Source organism: Gopherus evgoodei, chromosome 9 (assembly GCF_007399415.2).
Source record: "Gopherus evgoodei ecotype Sinaloan lineage chromosome 9, rGopEvg1_v1.p, whole genome shotgun sequence".
Taxonomy (NCBI): Eukaryota; Metazoa; Chordata; order Testudines; family Testudinidae; genus Gopherus; species Gopherus evgoodei.
In genome coordinates this window covers 68,157,706-68,176,264 of record NC_044330.1, presented here as the reverse complement: position 1 = coordinate 68,176,264, position 18,559 = coordinate 68,157,706, and the positions used below count along the sequence as shown (strand labels likewise).

Genomic DNA, 18,559 nt, shown 5'->3' with positions numbered 1-18,559 from the left:
CCCTGCAGGTCAACCCTTGGCCTTCCATGTGGTACATACGCTTCTCATTGCTACTTCTAACAGCTTGTCTTGTGGGACAAACTCAAAATTCCAGCATAGGTTTCTGGCTCCCAATACTGTAGTATCTGAGCACTTTAATATATGTCTCCTCACAACCCTACTGTGAGATAAGATGGAGCTATCACCCCCCTGTTACGTGAGGAACAGAGGCACTGGAAGTTAGGTGCCAAAGTGCCTTTGAGAATCTGGGCCTGCATGATTTGCCCTACATCTATGGCAGGAAATTGAATCTAGGCCTTCTGCATCTGGACCATTCTTCCCCTCACCGTGCTAACACCACTTTTCAACCCGATGCAGTCATCCCGCCAAACACAGACAGCTCACCTGCTCCAGGAGAGCAGGCCTTCTACTCGTGTGCCATGTCTGTAGCGTCTCCAGTGGCAGACTGGCACTGATCACATCTGTGCTGGGTCCACATGAGAGGGCCCTCCACCTATCCACACTGGCTATGGCTGGTCCGTACCAGGATGGATGGTGGCTGTCTGCTTCCCACTTTGGGTACACTGAGCCCTTCTTAGGAGAACTGTCCTACCTGCCTTGATGGGTATGTTGTGTCCTCACTGGAGGGGCATTTCTCACTCCCATGCAGGGTATGACAGGATCTGGCTCCTGCCTGTTCCTCATACCTCATGTGCTATTTCCTAGGAATTTGTCCTGCCTGCCTGTCCTTGATATTTTGCAGGACTGGTCTCCTACCTGTGCCTGATGAACCACTCAGACTCTCACTCTGGGAGTGTGACTTTCTCCTGTGGATCTCTCCACATGTGTGTATGGAGGAGGGGGACCCTTGCTCAGAAGTGTTGTGTCTGCCCATGCTGGAGATGCCTGGTTCTGCTGGGGAAGCTCATTGACAGACATTTCTTCCCCCCTGTGCTGGCTCTATGAGACTCACTGGAAGTATGTTCTTCCAAGCTGTGACTATTATGTCACATTCTCAATGTGAGAGCTTTCTCCCTGGCTATGTTGGGGGCTCAGGTTCTTACTGGGTTTAGCATGGTACCTTTGATGGACTCACTAAGTATGCCTGGTAAGGTCTGGTCCAGTGGGCAGGGCACCAGATTGGGATTCAGATGTCCTGCGTGTTATTCCTGTCTCTGCCACTCACCGACAGGGTAACCTTGGTCAAGTCTCTTTCCTGGGCCACTGTTTTCCCCTCCCACCCTTTGGCTTGTCAATTCGGATGATAAATAGCTACATGTCTGTAAAGGGTCTGGCATGATGGGACCCTAATTGACATGAGGACCTTGAAGTGTCACTGTAACTTAAAGAATCAGAATGGGAGAGGCAGCTTTGAAAGGGGTTGAAGACTGGAGCCATCTTAACAAGCAGACATTAAAGGAGCCAGAGATAGTGTTATTCACCATGTGATGTAAGCTTCTGCACTGAGCAGATTTTGACTTCTTGCTCTCTGCGCTGGGTAGCAAATCCTCCTGGGAAAGGTCGGTGTCTCACCCTGGGTCTGGGCACAGGGATAGCAGCAAGAAAAAAAGGCATTTGTCAGCACCGTGTGAGATCAGGAAATAACCGTTCAAGGAATAAATTAAAGGTGCACAAGCGGGGCTGTGTTGCCATGGAAACCAGATAGCTTCTATTGTTACACAATGAGCGCTGTTCCTCACTGCCCCTTGTAGGATAATTAATTAATCCCCAAATATCCCTTTCTGGCACAATGTGTGCTGCTGCTGTGATCGGAGTGCCCCCTTACCTGCCGGGTCCCTTTGCTGTGTTACCCTCTCTTGGGGCTGCAAGTTGCAGCAGACCGGGCACTGAGAGAATGCTGGAGGTGACTGGATACTGTGCTGTGTAACACAAGAAGTTAGTTTTCTTTGAGATTCCAGGCAGTTACAATGCTGCAAGGTAATGCAGTTCTGTCCTACAGCGATACAGTAGTTTTCTGAGTGTTGTAATACCGAGGAGATGATGCAGTAATATCTCAGAATGGTGGTGGTGATGGGGAGTTTCCTACGTGCTCTAATGTAGCAGAGGCAATGCAGTTTCTGTCTCAGGTTGGAGGTTTCCAGGTGCTGATTTGGTAAAGCAGATTCAGTTGTGTGCTAATGCTGGAGGTTCCCAGATGCTGTGCTGTGTGTAGCAGAAGTGATGGAGTCATGCCTTAGTGCAAGAGGTGCTTGGGCTGTAGCACTGAATTGTAATATATTCTGAGAGTCATTATAATTAAAGTGCACTTCTCTGAAAAATGACTGTGGAAAAAAGATCCCCTTTCTGCTCATCAGAGCTGCTCCCTGCATGTATTCAGACTCCTATTCTCTGACTTTACTCACCAAAGTAGTGTTTTATTCCTACATACTCCCCCTAGCCTTGCCAAGCCAACTCTGCTGAGACTAAGCAGGAGCTTATTCTGCCTTCTGCATCATTTAACAGGATTGTTTGCTAAGTTCTGACCATTTACACTGATATAAACACCTGTCCTGGATACCATGTGCCGAACCAGGCAGGTATTGATTAAGGCTCTGCCGGCCAAATGCAGCCTTCATTTACAGGAGACAGTGCAAAGGAAAGAGTCTAGCTTGACTCTTCTCAGATCTCCAGATGGATTTTTAAGGCTGAAAAATAAAATCATATAAAATTACTGAGAACAGAGCTGGGCAAATAATGGAAACACAGGGCCTATGAATATTGGTAAAGGAAATTTGCTGCCAAATGTTATCCAACCAGCTGTAACTGAGAGACAATGAACATGGAGCTCCATAATGCCATTTCTGGGAAGTCACTTTGTGGAGTATGGCAGAAGTGTAACATGGCATTAAGAAACCTAGAAATTGCCAGACTGGATCATGAGTCCATTTAGTCTGGTGTCGTCTGACAGTGGCCAGGACCAGCTTCTTCAGAGGGAGTTGAAAAAAACCAAAATCAATAGTTATGGAATAATCGATCTATGGTAGAATTTCTCTCCTAACTCCCATCAGGTAGAGGCTGGTACTAGCTCTTTCTCTGAAGGTTACTTTTGGAGATGAAATTCATCTACGGATTCTCATGCTGCAATTCAGTTATCAGGAAGTTAATAAAATCCCGTCAGCCATTCATGTGTTATCTGAGCATGAGAGTCGGGAAGAGTGGAACCCCAAACCGGCTGTCGGTGCTAAAAAAGAAAGACAATTACCGTCTATGACTTTTCTACTGGGTCTCCTGTTCTGAAACAAAAATGTGAAGCTCAATGATACAACAAACATTGAAAGCAATATATAAGCACCATGGACAGCACTGTTTAGCTATCCAGCTGCTTTCCCTGTATTTGCAATTTCTTGTGGCTCCCATAATTTATTCATCCCAGGATGCACTCCTACATCTGCAATATTATTGTTTGAGTTTTTGTTATACCGTTGGCTTTAAAATTTTATAAGCCTTGGCGCAGGTGAGAAGTTGAAAAGTTATGGGAGGGTTATTGTTGCCGGGGAAAGGGTCAAGATGGACTTTCCTGTAGAAAAATTTCCCAGCGATGTGCATGAAGATGGTGCAATATAGAGGGTATTTATAGTACATTTTGCTTGATGAAGGTGTTCAGTGAAATGAGTTAGAATGGAGGGGCAGCAAGTGTCATGCAGGACTGAACCTGAAGGCAGTGAATATGGCCTGGCCGCTCTCTCTTATAACTGCTTAATGCTACACTCCACTATTGTGTGCATGCTCATGAGAGCGACTGCATCGCGGAGGGCACACTGCACTATGTCGATCTGAATTAAGGAAGGTAACATATTGTGTCTGCTATTTTCCAACCTCTAGAAACTTATTTGAAAACCAAATTTCTTCCCACGAGGCAAAGGCAACAATTTCTATGCAGGCGACATTCAGCGCGTGCCCAGTGCAAGTTATAAACAGAGCTGCTTTTGAACTAACTGAGTGCACAATACTGAGCCTTATTTTGACATGGGAGATGAGGGTGCATGCGGAAGATGAGGGTGCTCAGGACCCTGAAGGACTACACCTATAGTTTCTTGATCCTTCACAAACAGGGATAATCCTTTATCTTTATTATGAGCTATCTGTCTATCTCTATATCAAATGTGCCTATCTCTGTGGTAGTATCGGCCTGTATGACGCTTGGCAGTATTCTGTATTCTCACTGGAAGGTGCATATACACTTTCTTTTTTGTTTTTTATTATTGTTATTTATTATTATTTTCACTTTAACTTTTGTGTGCGGGGTTCTTGCTGTTGTGCTGGATGAGGCTGGGGACAAGTGTACACTATAAGGAGTGGAGCTCTTAGACTCCATAGCTGAGTGGTATTTGATCCATGCACAAAAAGCCAATTGCATGGGCTCAGGCTTGTGGCCACACAGAGCTGCTTGCGGGATTGAGGGAGGTGGGGAGGAAGGAGGAATGAATCTGTATGAGAAGGAAAGCAAAGTGGGCACCTCAGTGTATATATGACCCCCCATCTTGAATTCCTTTACAAACCTATCTTCTTAGTAGGCAAACTATCTGGATGAAATCATGGCCCCATTGAAGTCATTTTGACATTCACCTCACTGGAGCCAGGATTTCATCTTCTATATTTAAAGTCACCAGTGATGGAAAACACCATAATCGCTACAAGGGTTCACCAATGGTAGTGATGACCTAACAAAGATTGAGAATCTACAGACCCCTCTGTCCTTTTCAAAGATATAGTTATGGGTTTTTTATTCACCTCTTTAACACTTAAAATAGGTTTTCCTCCAGAAAAGCCCAGCTAAGGAAATTACATGCAAATAATTTACTAGAAGTAATGTGGGTTAGTCTCTCTGTTCACTGCTTCTTGGTGCCCAAAGGTTTTAGAACATAAAGGAGATGAAGCATTTATGTCTTGGTGCTGGAAGTTCTTAGTGGTCTACTATCTTATTCCAGGATACAGGTAATTCCTGTTGAAGTCATGAATGTGTTCTCATAGCATTCAGGAATTTCTAGCACTGTGACATGACTGCATTACCTGCAATATATTACAGCACAGCATCTGGGAATTTCTTGCTCAGAATATTAAACATTCTGCTGTAGTATAGCACAGCTAATGCAGTTATATGCCAGAAGTTATGAGCTGTAATGTACTGCAGATGATGCAGTCATGTCACAATGCTGCAGGTTCCTGGATATGGTAGTGTTGCAATATAGCAAGTGCAATATGCTGCCTTGTCTTGGTGCTGGGGAGGGGTTCAAAGTAGCTGGCCTGTGACATAACAGAGGTGATGCAGATGTGTCTCCGAGGAATTCCCAGATGCTGTGCTGTGATAAAGCAGAGGTAGTGCAGTCCTGTCTCAGTGCTGGGGGTTCCCAGATGCTGAGATACAACGGGATATTGCAGACATATCTCAAGTGCCGGGCATTTCCAGACACGGTGCTGTAATATAATGCATCACAGCTGGTATTTCTCTTTGCATTCTACTGCCAAAGAGCTCACTGTAGTACAACTTAGGTTATGTAGTTATTGTCACTGGTTCAAGTTCTTGGGTGCAGTGCTGTAATTTACTGTTTGCTTGTGGACGTTTACTTGTGAAGCCAAGTAGTGGCTATATGCATACATGTAGCTATACCTCTCCCAAAAGAGAGGGCTGACAGAGAATGAAAAGGCTGATCCTGAACAAAGCTTGCTTCCTTACACTGTTGCCAATCCTGCATACTACACTGTCACATGCACAGCATGCTGACACTCCTGCCATCATTCTCGCATCTCAGTTTATTTTGCTTCTTCTGTACTGTGATGACTAATTAAACATTCCCACCTCTCATCTTCTCCAGCAGTAGGCAGCAGCCGGTGCATGGTGGATTACATCAACAGGGCTACCTGACTACTAGGAGAAATGGGATCTATATGTTTTTCCCAAACCAAAAGGAAGATTGGAGAAATAGGAGATGGGGAAAACATTCAACTGATTTCTAGACATAGCATCTTAGTGTAGTCTGCCAGGGATCAAAGCATCTTTCTTCAGCATGAGTGCAGTCTTGAAAGCTAAGAGCTAGATGCTGAAACCGTTAATCACATCGAATCATAGGTGCTGGAACTAGAGCTGCTGGGGGAGGGGTAGAGAGCTGCCGCACCCCCTGGCTTGAAGTGGGTTCCATCATATACCGGGTTTATAGTTTGGTTCAATGGCTCTCAGCACCCCCACTATACAAATTGTTCCAGCACCCCTGCATCAAATAGTGCCTTACTGTACTAGCAGTCTCCCTGATTTCAATGGGCCTTCTCATGGAGTAAGGTACTACACAATGTGAGTAAAGAATCTGGACCAATGAATGCAACATAAGTCCATTGTTGGAGCAATGTGGAGGAAGCTCAGGTTTGAACAAACAGGTGATTAAATTTTCTTCTTCACTCTGGGATGGGTGATCCTTCAGTACTAGAGTTAGAGTCTAGTATGGATGGAGCAGGGTGACAGTGCTCTCATTATTAATAAAGCAAACAGTTGTGCGGCATTCTGTAGTGCTCCTAATTCACTGGTCTGAAATTGATTATCACACACAAATGTTGATTACATAGAGACGCCCTGGTTTAGAAATTGGAAAATAGGTCAGTGTTACTCAATGACTAGAGAGACCAAGTTGGTATTGCCATATTCCTGACCATTTGAAAAAGGCAGACAAAGAGTTGGTTATGTGTAACAGATTTTCAGAGTAAATCAACTCAATTTCCAGACCCATGCCAAGAGTTTGTTTCCTTCTGTATTTCTGTTTTCTTCCCTTTCTTCTCTTTCATTTCTTTAATTCTTGTCCATCGACTTGTCTGTCTAATCCCCGGGTTCTTAGAAAATACCCATCACCATGGTACCTATGTAATAGTGCTCAGATATTGCCCTCCTGTGTCTCTTCAGATTCCTCCAAATGTCCAACATAACATTTTGGTTTTGTGAAAGGAAGCACCTGCAAAGTTTGGATACTTTATCTGAACATTGTGTGTCTGCAAAATTAAGGGTTTGGCTTTAATGTCACTGAGAGTTGCAGGTGGTCCATATTTCTCATGATCCCATGGTCAGGCTCTTAGAGTGAAATTCTGTCATGGACAGTGCAATATTTTGTTCCTTATGCATGTTATCCCAGCTAGAACCAGCAAAACAAACTTGTGGGAAATGTAAAATAACAGGGCTGAAAGCTACCGGAACTTTTCTGAAGTCTTTAATAAGTTGGTCAGATTCTGGACAAGACTTCAGGGGAACATCATATTTACTCAAAATGGCTTATATCCTCTATACTGTGAGTCATAATGTGGCAGCTCCCCATGTTCAGTCCCTAGTGGATCACAGGGGACATTTCAAAGAAGAAAACATATGGCCCTTTATTTTTCTCTGAACTGGAAATTCATCACACCTTTTGCTTCTGTGCTTCCTGCAGGAATTTATTACAAAGAGCAAAGATTGGTATTGGGATGATATGATTATAGAGTGATATGTGTGCACAAACAGAGAAGGATATGGCCCAACAATCTTACAATACAAACCAGAGAAAGCACAGTGCAACAATTCAAGTGAATGAAGATATGAATCAATGGTAAAGAGACCATGGTAGGAAAAAGGAAATATGCCTGGAAGAAGAACTGGGCTTGGAAGAGGAAGGGAGACAAGAAGTGGGGACGGTCTAAGTATAAGAAAACTGCATGAATGGATGCACTAAACCAAGAGTGGGACATGGTGACCAAGGGCTGATGGTGAGGAAGGGACAAAAAATGCATCATCAGCCACTACCATCCTGGCTTTCTGCAGCATCCCCCCCTCAGAGGATGATCTGAGAACTGGAGAAAAGTATCAGTACTTTTACAGTAGCGGCTGGATTTCAAAGGATCCTAGAGAGACTGAGCATACCAAATTAGGAGTGGTATTGCCTTATTCCCAATGGAAAACTATGCAGCTTTTCTCTATGAGATGCTGAGAATCGTGAGCTTTAAATCAGTGTTTCCATTGCTCTTTGACTAGCTGTGCCTCCTTTGGTCCACATTTAAGCAAAGGGGAAACCCCTCTGGAAGATGCACAAATTCAGCTCTTTGCCCCCTCTCCTATGGGCGAGCCCCACATGCCTCTATAGGACTGAGCAAGGGACAGTTTTGTATTAGACTCAGAGTAAACATCCGCCCACCACCACCTCCATGCTGGAAACACTGATAACCCTGGTATGAAAATGTAGCCTCTGTGCCCCACTCCTGATTCTAACCCCCAGAAATAGCCAGGGATACCGATCAGCCCATGGATACCTGGTAGAGGAGAAGCCTGGTACAGGACTTAGTTGACTATGGAACATATCAAATGATTCCACTCCATCACATAGAACTGAAATTCCTATAGTAACAGTGCCAGCTTCACCACCTGGGCCACCAAGACTCAGGCATGTCTGCCTGGAGTAGGGCTGCAGCTGCACAAGAGACCTGGAATCCCAAAGACAGCTGGTACAGTACCAAAATGGGTAGGATTGGCCTGGGAAGGGGGCACTATTTCAGCACCCCTACCAGGCAGACTCCTCCCACCAGGCACTAGGAAACCTGGCTGTCCTCCCACCAGAGGAGAGTGACAGAAGTCCCACCAATGCCTTCCCCTGGGTTGGGGGCACCCACCCTCCTGTGAAGCTGTTTCCATCCGCCCGCATCCCTGGGAGTGAATGTGGTCCAAGATTCTCCAGCCCTTATGTTACAAGAAAGCTCTTTCTATATATATATGTAAATAGTTAATGGCGAAGATCCTCAAGAATTTGTAGCACCATTCCCAATTTGTGTAGACCTGATAAAATATTGCTCGATTCAATGGCGTTTTCTCCATCCATCCCTCTGCTTGGAGCTCTTAGCATTAAGCACTAGCTTTGAAACCCTCCAGATGGCCTGGAACCACAAGTCCAAGCTGTAATAGGATTGACTCAGCCCTTGTTCATTCCAGTGCTGATAACCTGAGTTCTGTGCGTCTTCCTAATATGTTGGCCTCCCAGGTGAGAGCATCCTGAGTTCACATTAAACTATCCCATGATCCTCAGAGTGAGAGTTTACCTAGGATTCCTTAGCCAAGATTTTCCTTCGCCACACTATGTGCTGAAGCCAGCTGCGTTTTGGGAGAGCTATAGTAGAGAAAAGTGCTTTGGGATGAATGGTGCTATATAAAGTATTACAATTATCTATCTGCTTCTGAACCAAATGGCTCATCTTTAGATCGGCACATACTGCAGTATTTTATAGTAACAATACAAACTACGGCACTTCATAATAGCATTCCTACAGTATTTAGAAACATTGCAGAGTACTGTATGTACCAAGGTCAAAAGCTTATAGTAGCTACTCACTTTGTTCTCAGTCCTTAGAAAGGCAAAACTCTGAATGCCTATTTATTGAAAAAAACTGCTATATTCTAAAGCAATACTCCACATCTCTGCCTCTTTCAACAACAGTGCTGCAGTGTACTGGAGGAATACTGTAGAATGCTTAAATATTTTCCTGATGTTGGTGAAAGCTTCATCTGGGTATGGACTACCTTAAAATTGAATAAGATCTCCAGGCTCTGGCCTATAGACAACCCAGAATATATACATTGAAAGCATGCAGCTATGGAGTGTGGGTGTGGGTATGCGCACGAGCCTCTCAATATAGAAACCAGTTCTGAATCCAAATGTGTTTTGGGGGGGGTTGCAATTTGAATATGTAAATAAATAAGGATATATATATAGCTCTATATGTTATATACATGCTAAGCGATGATGGCAGATAAAAACCTTGCTTCTTCTGAAGGCTGGAACAGAGCTCCCTGTATATTCCCACGTTTCCTGGACCCCTTCCCTTCTGCTATCACATTTGCAGGCCTCTGGAGGAGGGGGCGTAGTTAATATTCTGAATCTGTGCCGTGTTGCTAGGCAACAGAGAAGAATGACTGTTCAAGTCAGAAGAATGGTAGGAAAGGGAGAGGAACTAATGAGATGTTGAAGGTCCAGACAGGCCCTCTGGTCAGATAAAAGGGGTCACGATGAAATGGGTTGTGGGTTAGCGTACATGTGCGCCTGTGTGCGGAACAGGGATTAGGCAAACCCTGCTGCTCTGCTCTGAGCAATGATCCCAGGCAACTCCCACAGATTTACCAGTCCCTTCCGAGTCCCCCTTGAGGCAGCAAAGAGAATCTTCAACACGGGTAGGGCTGCCCTCACTGGCACAAGAGGACAGCTGGGCAGGAGAGTGCCCCTCCTATATTCTCCCCTAGTTAGGCATATGTTGCATTTGAGCCAGTGTCCGAAACTGCCTGACCTCAGAGCAGCCATTTTGGGAGTGGGGGAACTCGGCTCACACGGGCTCAGTAACTCAGAGGCTTGACCCTGTCTCCTCTTCCAGCCTCAGGGAGAAAACAATTTGTCACCACCTTGGGCTCCCCATAGCAAACTGGAAGGGACAGGGGTTGTATCCTGATTTCCCCTACCCCCACTCTTGGCCTCCTCGGTGCACACAACGTTGATGTTTTACCCTCACCATATCTTCCAGAGATAGAGAACGATCCTTTTTCCTATTTTACAGATGGAGAACTGAGATATAAAGGTTTGCACTGTGCCAGAGCAGGGGATTAAACCCAGATCTTCTCAGCCCCAGGCCAATACTTTAACCCCAAAGGTCATCCTCCCTCTTGTCCATCTGTCTGCATGATCACAATGGTGGACCTGCAAGAAGCGGGGCAGTCTGGAAGCAACTGGGCATCGCATGCTTCTGTGACAAACCCTCCTTTAATTGCAGTGATACGCCCATTGGCAGCTCCCGCTCCTATCCCTCCACAGGCTTTTGTGCCCTCTCAGTGTTGTCAGTTGTATCAAAGACCTCGAAAAAATTACACAGCGCCTTTGGGTATTTTTATTATCTGGATACTTTATTTACTGAGCTCGCATGGGCTCTTTGCCAATAACTTTCAGCCAACTCTTCAAATATAATTCCCTGGCTCTGGGATTGTTGGTTCTGAGCACTGCAGAGAGCACTTGCTCACCATGCATGGGCATTGCAGGATCGGTTATCTCTTCCTTCAGCTTGGAATTGTATTCAGCTGCCCATAAATTCAAAGCATTTGACACCTTCCTGTGGACTTTCTGGGCTTGCTGAAATCTCCATTTTTTTGCATGCACAATGTACTAAGCCAGGAGAATCAGGGAGACCCTCATATGGATCTAACTTAAGCGCTGTTGTTGGTCAGTCACCTTAAACCTGTCAGTGATACTTATGAAGCTGAAACTTGAATTGCTCAACTGGGAGGAGGGTACCACAGGTCATATTCTGAACTAATTTACGCTCAGGTAAATCTGAAGTGGCTCCATTGGCTTTAATAGAGATTCTCAGAGTTGACACTAGTGCAACTGAGGGCAGAATCTGGTCCATAATTAGAACCTGAGATAGACTATATATATTCTCTGGAATATATTCTGCAGTGCAGAGTCCATCTTTTAAGAGGCTTAATTTTCAAAAATAAGCATGTACTACTGAGTTTGCTGACTTTGTGGGTGTGCAAGGTGTTTGTACATACAGGGGCGCAGTTAGATGCATAACTGGAGTTGTTTGCACATGCAGCTCATTATACAGACGCTCCCTAGGTTATGCAAGACCCGATTTATGCAAATTCACACTTACGGAAAAAGTTCCATAAGCCAGAAATAGGATTTTCGAGTTGCGGAATTTTTTGCGTAACGTACGGGTATACATTTCCGACTTATGCAAAATTTGAGTTATGCAAGGCTTTCCAGAACGGAAAGATTGTGTAAGTCGGGGGGCATCTGTATTTGTAAGTGCAAACTGGGCACGCACAATTGCTTGGACTTGCCGAAGAAAACTAGGCCCTAAATTTGTCAAACAACAGGGCTTCCATCACTACTCTTGGGGAGACTGTCCCATGTTACCATTGGGAGCATGTCTTGCTATTCACCCAACTTTTACCTGTCCTTAATTTCTTCCCTTATACCCTCGCATCCCAAACCATCCTAAATAGCCCCTCTCTATGTTCAGACCCAACAGATCCTTACACACTCTTACAACTTTCGTTGGTATTCATTTAGTAAAACTATGCTGTGCATAGCTAGTTATTTTAATCATCCTGCATACCGTGCATCAGTCCTGTCACCCCATTAATCAGTTTTATTGTTTTTTCCCTTGGACCCTCCTGTTTATTAACGTCCTTCTGGTATCTTCCTGAATGGGCTCACCATCCTGTTCCTCTCCCCTCCTTTAAATCTCTTCTGAAAACACATGATAGGGGCATTATCTGTAGAGCACCAGGAACAAGTCTATTGCTGTAGAAATTCTAATGGTTTTGGTGTGCAGAGCTGTGTGTGCAGGAATCCACTCTACACCCCAAGCAGAGAAGTACTCTACTTCCCTCATGTGTGATATGATACCACTACCTATGCAGCCCCAAACAGCATTGTCCTTTTGGACTGCCACAATTAATTACAAGCTCTATTTAATTTTCTGCCCAGGAGGAACAAAAAGCCTCCAATGTGTATTATATACACTTACCACTTGCCTATAGATCCAAGGGCCTCGAAGTGCTTTACGAAGGCAAGTTCATATCATTATCTCCACGTTATGGGGGTGGGGGAGGCAATGAGGCATATGTAAGGTGCCCAGGGACACCCAATGAGTTAGCAGTGGATGAGCTGGGAATAAGTTTCAGGGCTAAACTTTTCAAAAACATCTTAGCATATGTCTATGCTGCAAAACAAAGAAACCACATAGCAGTGACTCTTAGAGCCCAGGTCTACAAACTCAGGCTCACACAATAGCCTGGGGAGCCTGGGGAGGGGCATGGATCTCTGAGCCCAAGCTGGCATGTCTACAGGGCTATATTTAGTCCTGTAGCATGAGCCCTGCGAGCCCGAGGCTGTAGACCTGGGCTCTGAGATTCGTTGCAGTGTAGACTTACCCTCTATGACTTAGAAGCCTAGGCCCAGATCCCCAAAGGAAGTTAGGTGCCTAACGCCCATTGATTTCAATGGAAGGTAGGTGCCTTAATACCTATGAGGATCTAGGTCCTGTGTCCTAAGTCACTGAAGTGCTTTTGAACATTTTACTCCAAATCTCTTGGGTTTTAATCCTGTGTTCTTTCCATTGAGCCACACATACAGAGACAGCTCCACAACATTTCCTCTGCGATGGTGTGGTGTGACTGGATTTGTGTATTTAAGATCATTGGAAAGATCTCCAGGGGGAGCTTTATACCCTATAGCAAACATGCTAGGGGGCAAAATGGACCAGGAATGTCCATTTAGAAAAGACATTTTCCTTCCCTGCCACATTGCTTGGCACAGCAGCCCAATGATGGGCCAGGAAGAGGTAGCCTTGTTCAGAATCCTCCTGCTGTAAAATCAGGACATTTGCTTCTTGCTTGCTGCTACTGCTGCTGCTGGCTCATTTCAAGAAAGTGACTGTGAGGCAAAATTCCATTGGTGACTGCATGCCTCACGAGAGGCAGTGATGTTTGCTCTTTGAATGGGGCCATGTAGGAAAACCCCAAAGGTATCCTGTGCCCTGGTAGGATCGCACGTTCTCTCCTCCCCGATCATCATAAGAGAGGCTGAAGAGAACCAGTAGCTGTGCCGGTCACACTTTAAGTGTCTCATATTCAGAGTTAATTGAGATTTAACAGGAGAGTTGTTGCATGTTAATTAAATACAAAGTGATTATTAAAAACATATTTTTTGAAGTTTAGCAGCTGTGTAATAAGAGACGTGTCTGTTATGTATACAGCTGGCCACTGGCAACTGCAAATTAGAAAAAAAATGAGGGGTTCTGGTGTAGCCATAAACCTGGAGAAGAAAGCTCCGGATAATGGCTGGTGTGTAAACACCAAGATGTGTTCATATCCATGGCAACAAGTGTTTAGTGGACACAGATACCATAGGCTAGGTCAGCAGCTGCACTGGATATCGGCTTGATACAGTTCTGTTGGGTAAAACGAAGACAGAGGTGGGAGAGAGAAATGAAATAGTTTAATGAAGATTCCCACATGCAAACATGGTAGGGGTTGGTCTGTTGGGTCTGAAGAGTTGGATAAGGCCCTTTACAAGCATAAGATGCACTCAAAGCCTCCTGGGAGATCTGTGGAAATGAGATCCCCACACTGATAAGGTGGGAGAACTCTCTCACCGCCTGGCCTATTGGTGAGCCGCCCAGGGCTTGTTTATGGCCCTGAATACAGAGCAGTTCAGAGCTACACAGCAGCAGCGCTGGGAAGGACTGTGCCTTCAGCATGGCAGGTGGTGGGTGGGGATCACATTGAACCATCCCATCAGGTGGCTTAGCATACCCCCCCTTCTGCATCCAGCCAGCTCTGTGAGCCAGTGCTGAGAGGAATCACACAGAAACTGGTTTGCATGGTTGAGGCTCCAGGTAGATCATATACCATAAGTGATGGTTCTGGAAAGCACGTTCTGTGGGCGAGACCACCATTACATACAGGCTCGCATTACATAGGCTGTTCCTCTCCCATTCACCCCAGCGCTGGCTGCTCCTCCTCTCACCTTGTGAGTTTCCAGTTTGACAGGGGGCTAATGCAGGAGCCACTCGGTGCTGCCCTCTGGTCAGATGTGTCCTCCAAGGGCTGAGCCAAGAGGGGGCAGGCGATAGAGAGTCAGTTCCGTTAGGGCACCGTCTCTTGGTTCGTGCCAGCACTGTTGGTATAGCACCCCTGGGTGCTGGGGGGAAGGGTGAGACACAGTGAATTTTTATACTCAAAGGCCCAGTGCGGGATACAGCTGAGTTATCTGTCCCAGGCACTGGACACATGTACAGCAATTACAATCATGTAGATTAAAACAAACCTAGACTGACAACGAATCAATGAGGGAAGTTCTCCAGGAAAACTACTCCCCAGGTGACATGAGAAATTCAAGCCCCTCAAGGCGAAGCCCTGCTGCACAGAAAGGACTGATGTCATGGCCTGGAGGTTGGCCAATTCCCATCCCCTTGGAACAATGTTGGAAATGGATTCCAGAGTCCAAGGGGCTTGCACTGAGACTGGCTGTCACCCCAGCATTCAAACTGAGAGAGAGACAGAGGGTCCAAGCTCATCTCAGCTATTAGGCTAAGCTGAGGGAGAGGGGCAGTCTCTAAAGCAGTAGTACCTGAACCAGGCAGGACTTTATAGATCATAATGAACTCCCAGACTTGCACCAGGAAAAGAAATTAGAAGTCAGTGCAGTCTACACAGATGTGAGCAAATCCCTGTGAGAAGCACTGCCTCCTTCTGCCCTAACTGAAGCTTATAAGTAATTTTATAGGCCATGAAGTGCTGAGAAAACCCTCATCCTGCCTTTGCTATCTCAGAATAACCGGTGCTGTTCCTGGCTTTCAGAACAAAGAAGTGCTTAAAGTGGGCCAGGAAGGCCACAGGCTTGGCGAAAAAATAAAAATTGAGTCAGGTCACTGTAGGGCGGACTTTAATTATTGTCTTAGGTTGCTGCTCCCAGATCATGACAGCTCCCCCCCCACTCTCAGGCCCACTTTTTTCAGACCACTGTAAGCACTGGCAGAAAGCACTTGGCTAGTCCAGAACCTCTTCTTCATTGTATCTGGAATGAAGCAAATAATACATCAGGAGGGCTAAACTGGATTCCTTGTTTAGCAAACTCACAGAAAAACTGCCACTTTCTTACTTTCCCTCTGTCCCTCAGTGTCTTCTCGTACATATCACTTGTTCCTGCTCTAGTCAGCTGGCTATAGATATAACCCATCTCTTCTCTTAAAAACAAGAATTAACACGACACCCAACTGAAGAATATTTTGTCCTTTACATTCTCTCTCAGAAATGACAGGAACAAAATTTGGTATCTCATTGAAGCCAACAAGCCATTCATTAGTCTCATTCATTGGCAGCTGAGTTCCCAGCAGCTAGGAGACGTTCCATTCTCTCTCTCTTCTTCCAAAGTAGCAGTTTCCTTGATGTTCTTTATGACCACAGGTTCAGAGCACTACAATGTTCTTTGCTTACATGGAATGGGATTTTTATTTGATCCCTTTCCCCTCAAAAGAGAGGTGCTTTAGCAAAGTCTATAGAATCAGGTGGAACAGCTGGAGTGGCAGATAAGCTGTAAAATGTCCTTTGTCCTTCATGTCCCAAGCAGTGCATCAGCAAGAGCTCTCTCTCTCTCTGCCAAAAAGTTATCACTCCCAGTAGCTTCCTCGTGCTTTGTGAAATATAACACCTACAGGGGGCCGAGAATAACTGTGTCTCCAGAGGGAACTAGAGGAATCAATGGTCTCTGAGTCATTTTGAGGAGAAAAATGGACTCAGCAGAGATCCTCAGCACCAGAAATGTATTCTGAGTGATTTGATCCACTGATTCAACATATGCTACTCATCCCCCTCTAGTGGATGGTCCTCAGAAGGTAAGAGTCTACTACAGCTCCCTGCTAATACAGATACTCCTTTAGCTCAATGGTTAAGGATCATGGTGGAGGTCTTGTACTGATAGGAAAAAGGAATTGGCAGACTGTATCAGACCAATAGTCCATCTCGTCCAATATCCTGACATGCACAATAGCCAGTACCTGTTAATTCAGGGGAAGGTACAAGGAACCCTGCAGTAGGCAAGTCTGGAATAGCCTGCCCAGATGGAATATTTCCTACTAAATCCCTTAGTTAAAGGTTGGGGCTTGTGCCCTGAAGCAGGAGGGTTTATATCCCTCCCAAAACTCTTAGTTAGTGTTTTAATATTTCCTGTTCTAACTCTGGATGTTCTTATTCTCCATGTAAATGCCCATTTCTTTTTCAGTCCTGATAAGCTATTGGTCTCAATGACATCTTGTGGCAGTGAGTTCCACAGGCTCATTGGACACGTGAAAAAGTATTGCAATTCATCTGATTTGAATCAGTTCTCAGTGATAACTCTCTGAAAAGAGCAGACGGGGAACTGCACTCACTAGAATTAACCTGGACTCTGGATTTAAGCAAACTCACCCCATGGAACAGCTCTCCGCCCTTGGACACATGATGTATGTTGGATGCAACATGCAGGTGGGGAATGATCTGTTTTGGGTGTGTCAGACATGAGGGCAAAGTGAGATTTCAGGGGGGTTGACATGGGCAGCAAGAAGAAGTGGGAGAAGCACACGCAGACTGGAGGGATTCTCCCCATTTGTTCACAGGGAGCAGAAATAGATGTGGTGTTCTTTCATCATGGGAATATATCCCTGGCCATCCCAATCCTGTATAGAATGTCAGTACACAGAAATTGCCACAAACACAAGGTAGCATCCTGTCCTGTGCGCTCCTAAGGTCAGGGATTAGTTGGAGCCTGTGACGAACTAGGAATGTTCTTAATGTTTTCTCTGAATACTGTATTGGTGCCTCAGTGTCCCCATGGCAGTTCTTAAGTATCTGGCAGAGCAAAGAGCCAGTGCACCTAAATGCCTGACACTGTGTCTCCTAGCAACTGATGGCCTGGGCCCCTCCTCTGCAAAGGTGCCAGCTGAAGGTGTTGGAGACAAAGGGATCAGGTGACCTCCTGGCCCGGGAAAGGAGCTGAGCAGAGAGGAGGGGCTGGGAGGGGTTGTTAGTCTGGAGCTGGCTGGGGTCGAGGAGTGAAGTGCAGACGTGGGGGTCTGGCTCACTGCTGCCCAGAATGGACCCGGCCGAGGGGTCCGGTTCGCTGTACCTACAAGCTCTGTTTTAGACCCTGTTCCTGTCATCGAATAAACCTCTGTGTCACTGGCTGGCTGAGGGTCACGTCTGACTGCAAAGTGGGGGTGCAGGACCCGGTGGCTTCCCCAGGACCCCACTGAAGCGGACTCACTGTGGGAAGCGCACGGAGGGGCAGAGGATGCTGAATGCTCCAAGGAGAGACCCAGGAGGTGAAGACGTCTGGGTTTCTTGCCCTGAACAAGTCTGCTCCAAGGGAGAGGAGGCTCCCCAAAGTCCTGACTGGCTTTGTGGGGTGCAGTTCCAGAGCATCGCCCAGGGACTCCGTGACAACTGGTGGCAGCGGCGGGACGTACTGCACCCCGTGAATGGCGCTGCTTGCAGTAAGTGACTGGGGAGCAGTAAAACAAAGGAGAGATAATGAGGACCAGGCGTGCTGAAGGCTCAGAGAGGGACGGTTTCAGGGGGCAGTTAACCTCTGGGAGTGTGTGACCAGCGAGAAGGACTGTTGGAATAACGGGGTCCCCCTGAGGACTGCAGCGAGCAGTCTCAGGGGCGGAGGAGCTTGCCGCTCGACCCTGGGAGAGAGAAGGATTTTTGCAGTAGCAGGGTTCCCCTGGGGATTGCAGGAGCAGTCCCGGGGCGGAGGAGTCTGCAGCTCGACCCTGGCAAAGAGGTGGTGACCACGAGAAGGGCTGGCACACCAGGGGTTCTTCCTGGAAACCATGGGGGAGCCAAGAGCACACAGGCCTGTGAGTCCAGAGCCACTCGGGAACGGTGAAGTGATGGCCTATCACCATCTCCTTGAGAAGGACATTGTGATCCTGTGCACAAAGAGAGGGTTACGAATGGGGAAATTCACCAAGGCACAGTTAATCGTGCAGTTGAAGGAGAAGCACCGCTCTGAGGAGCAGAATCCTGGCCCAGATGGGGCTACAAGAGGAT

At 46.2% G+C, this 18,559-nt stretch overlaps 1 protein-coding gene across 2 annotated transcripts in view; it reads left to right on the top strand.

Annotated features, from left to right (window-relative positions):
* The window catches only part of LOC115657768 (gamma-aminobutyric acid receptor subunit beta-4), a 125,591-nt gene that overhangs the window by 33,077 nt on the left and 73,955 nt on the right, over positions 1-18,559 (top strand). The gene's annotated exons all lie outside the window — the stretch shown is intronic.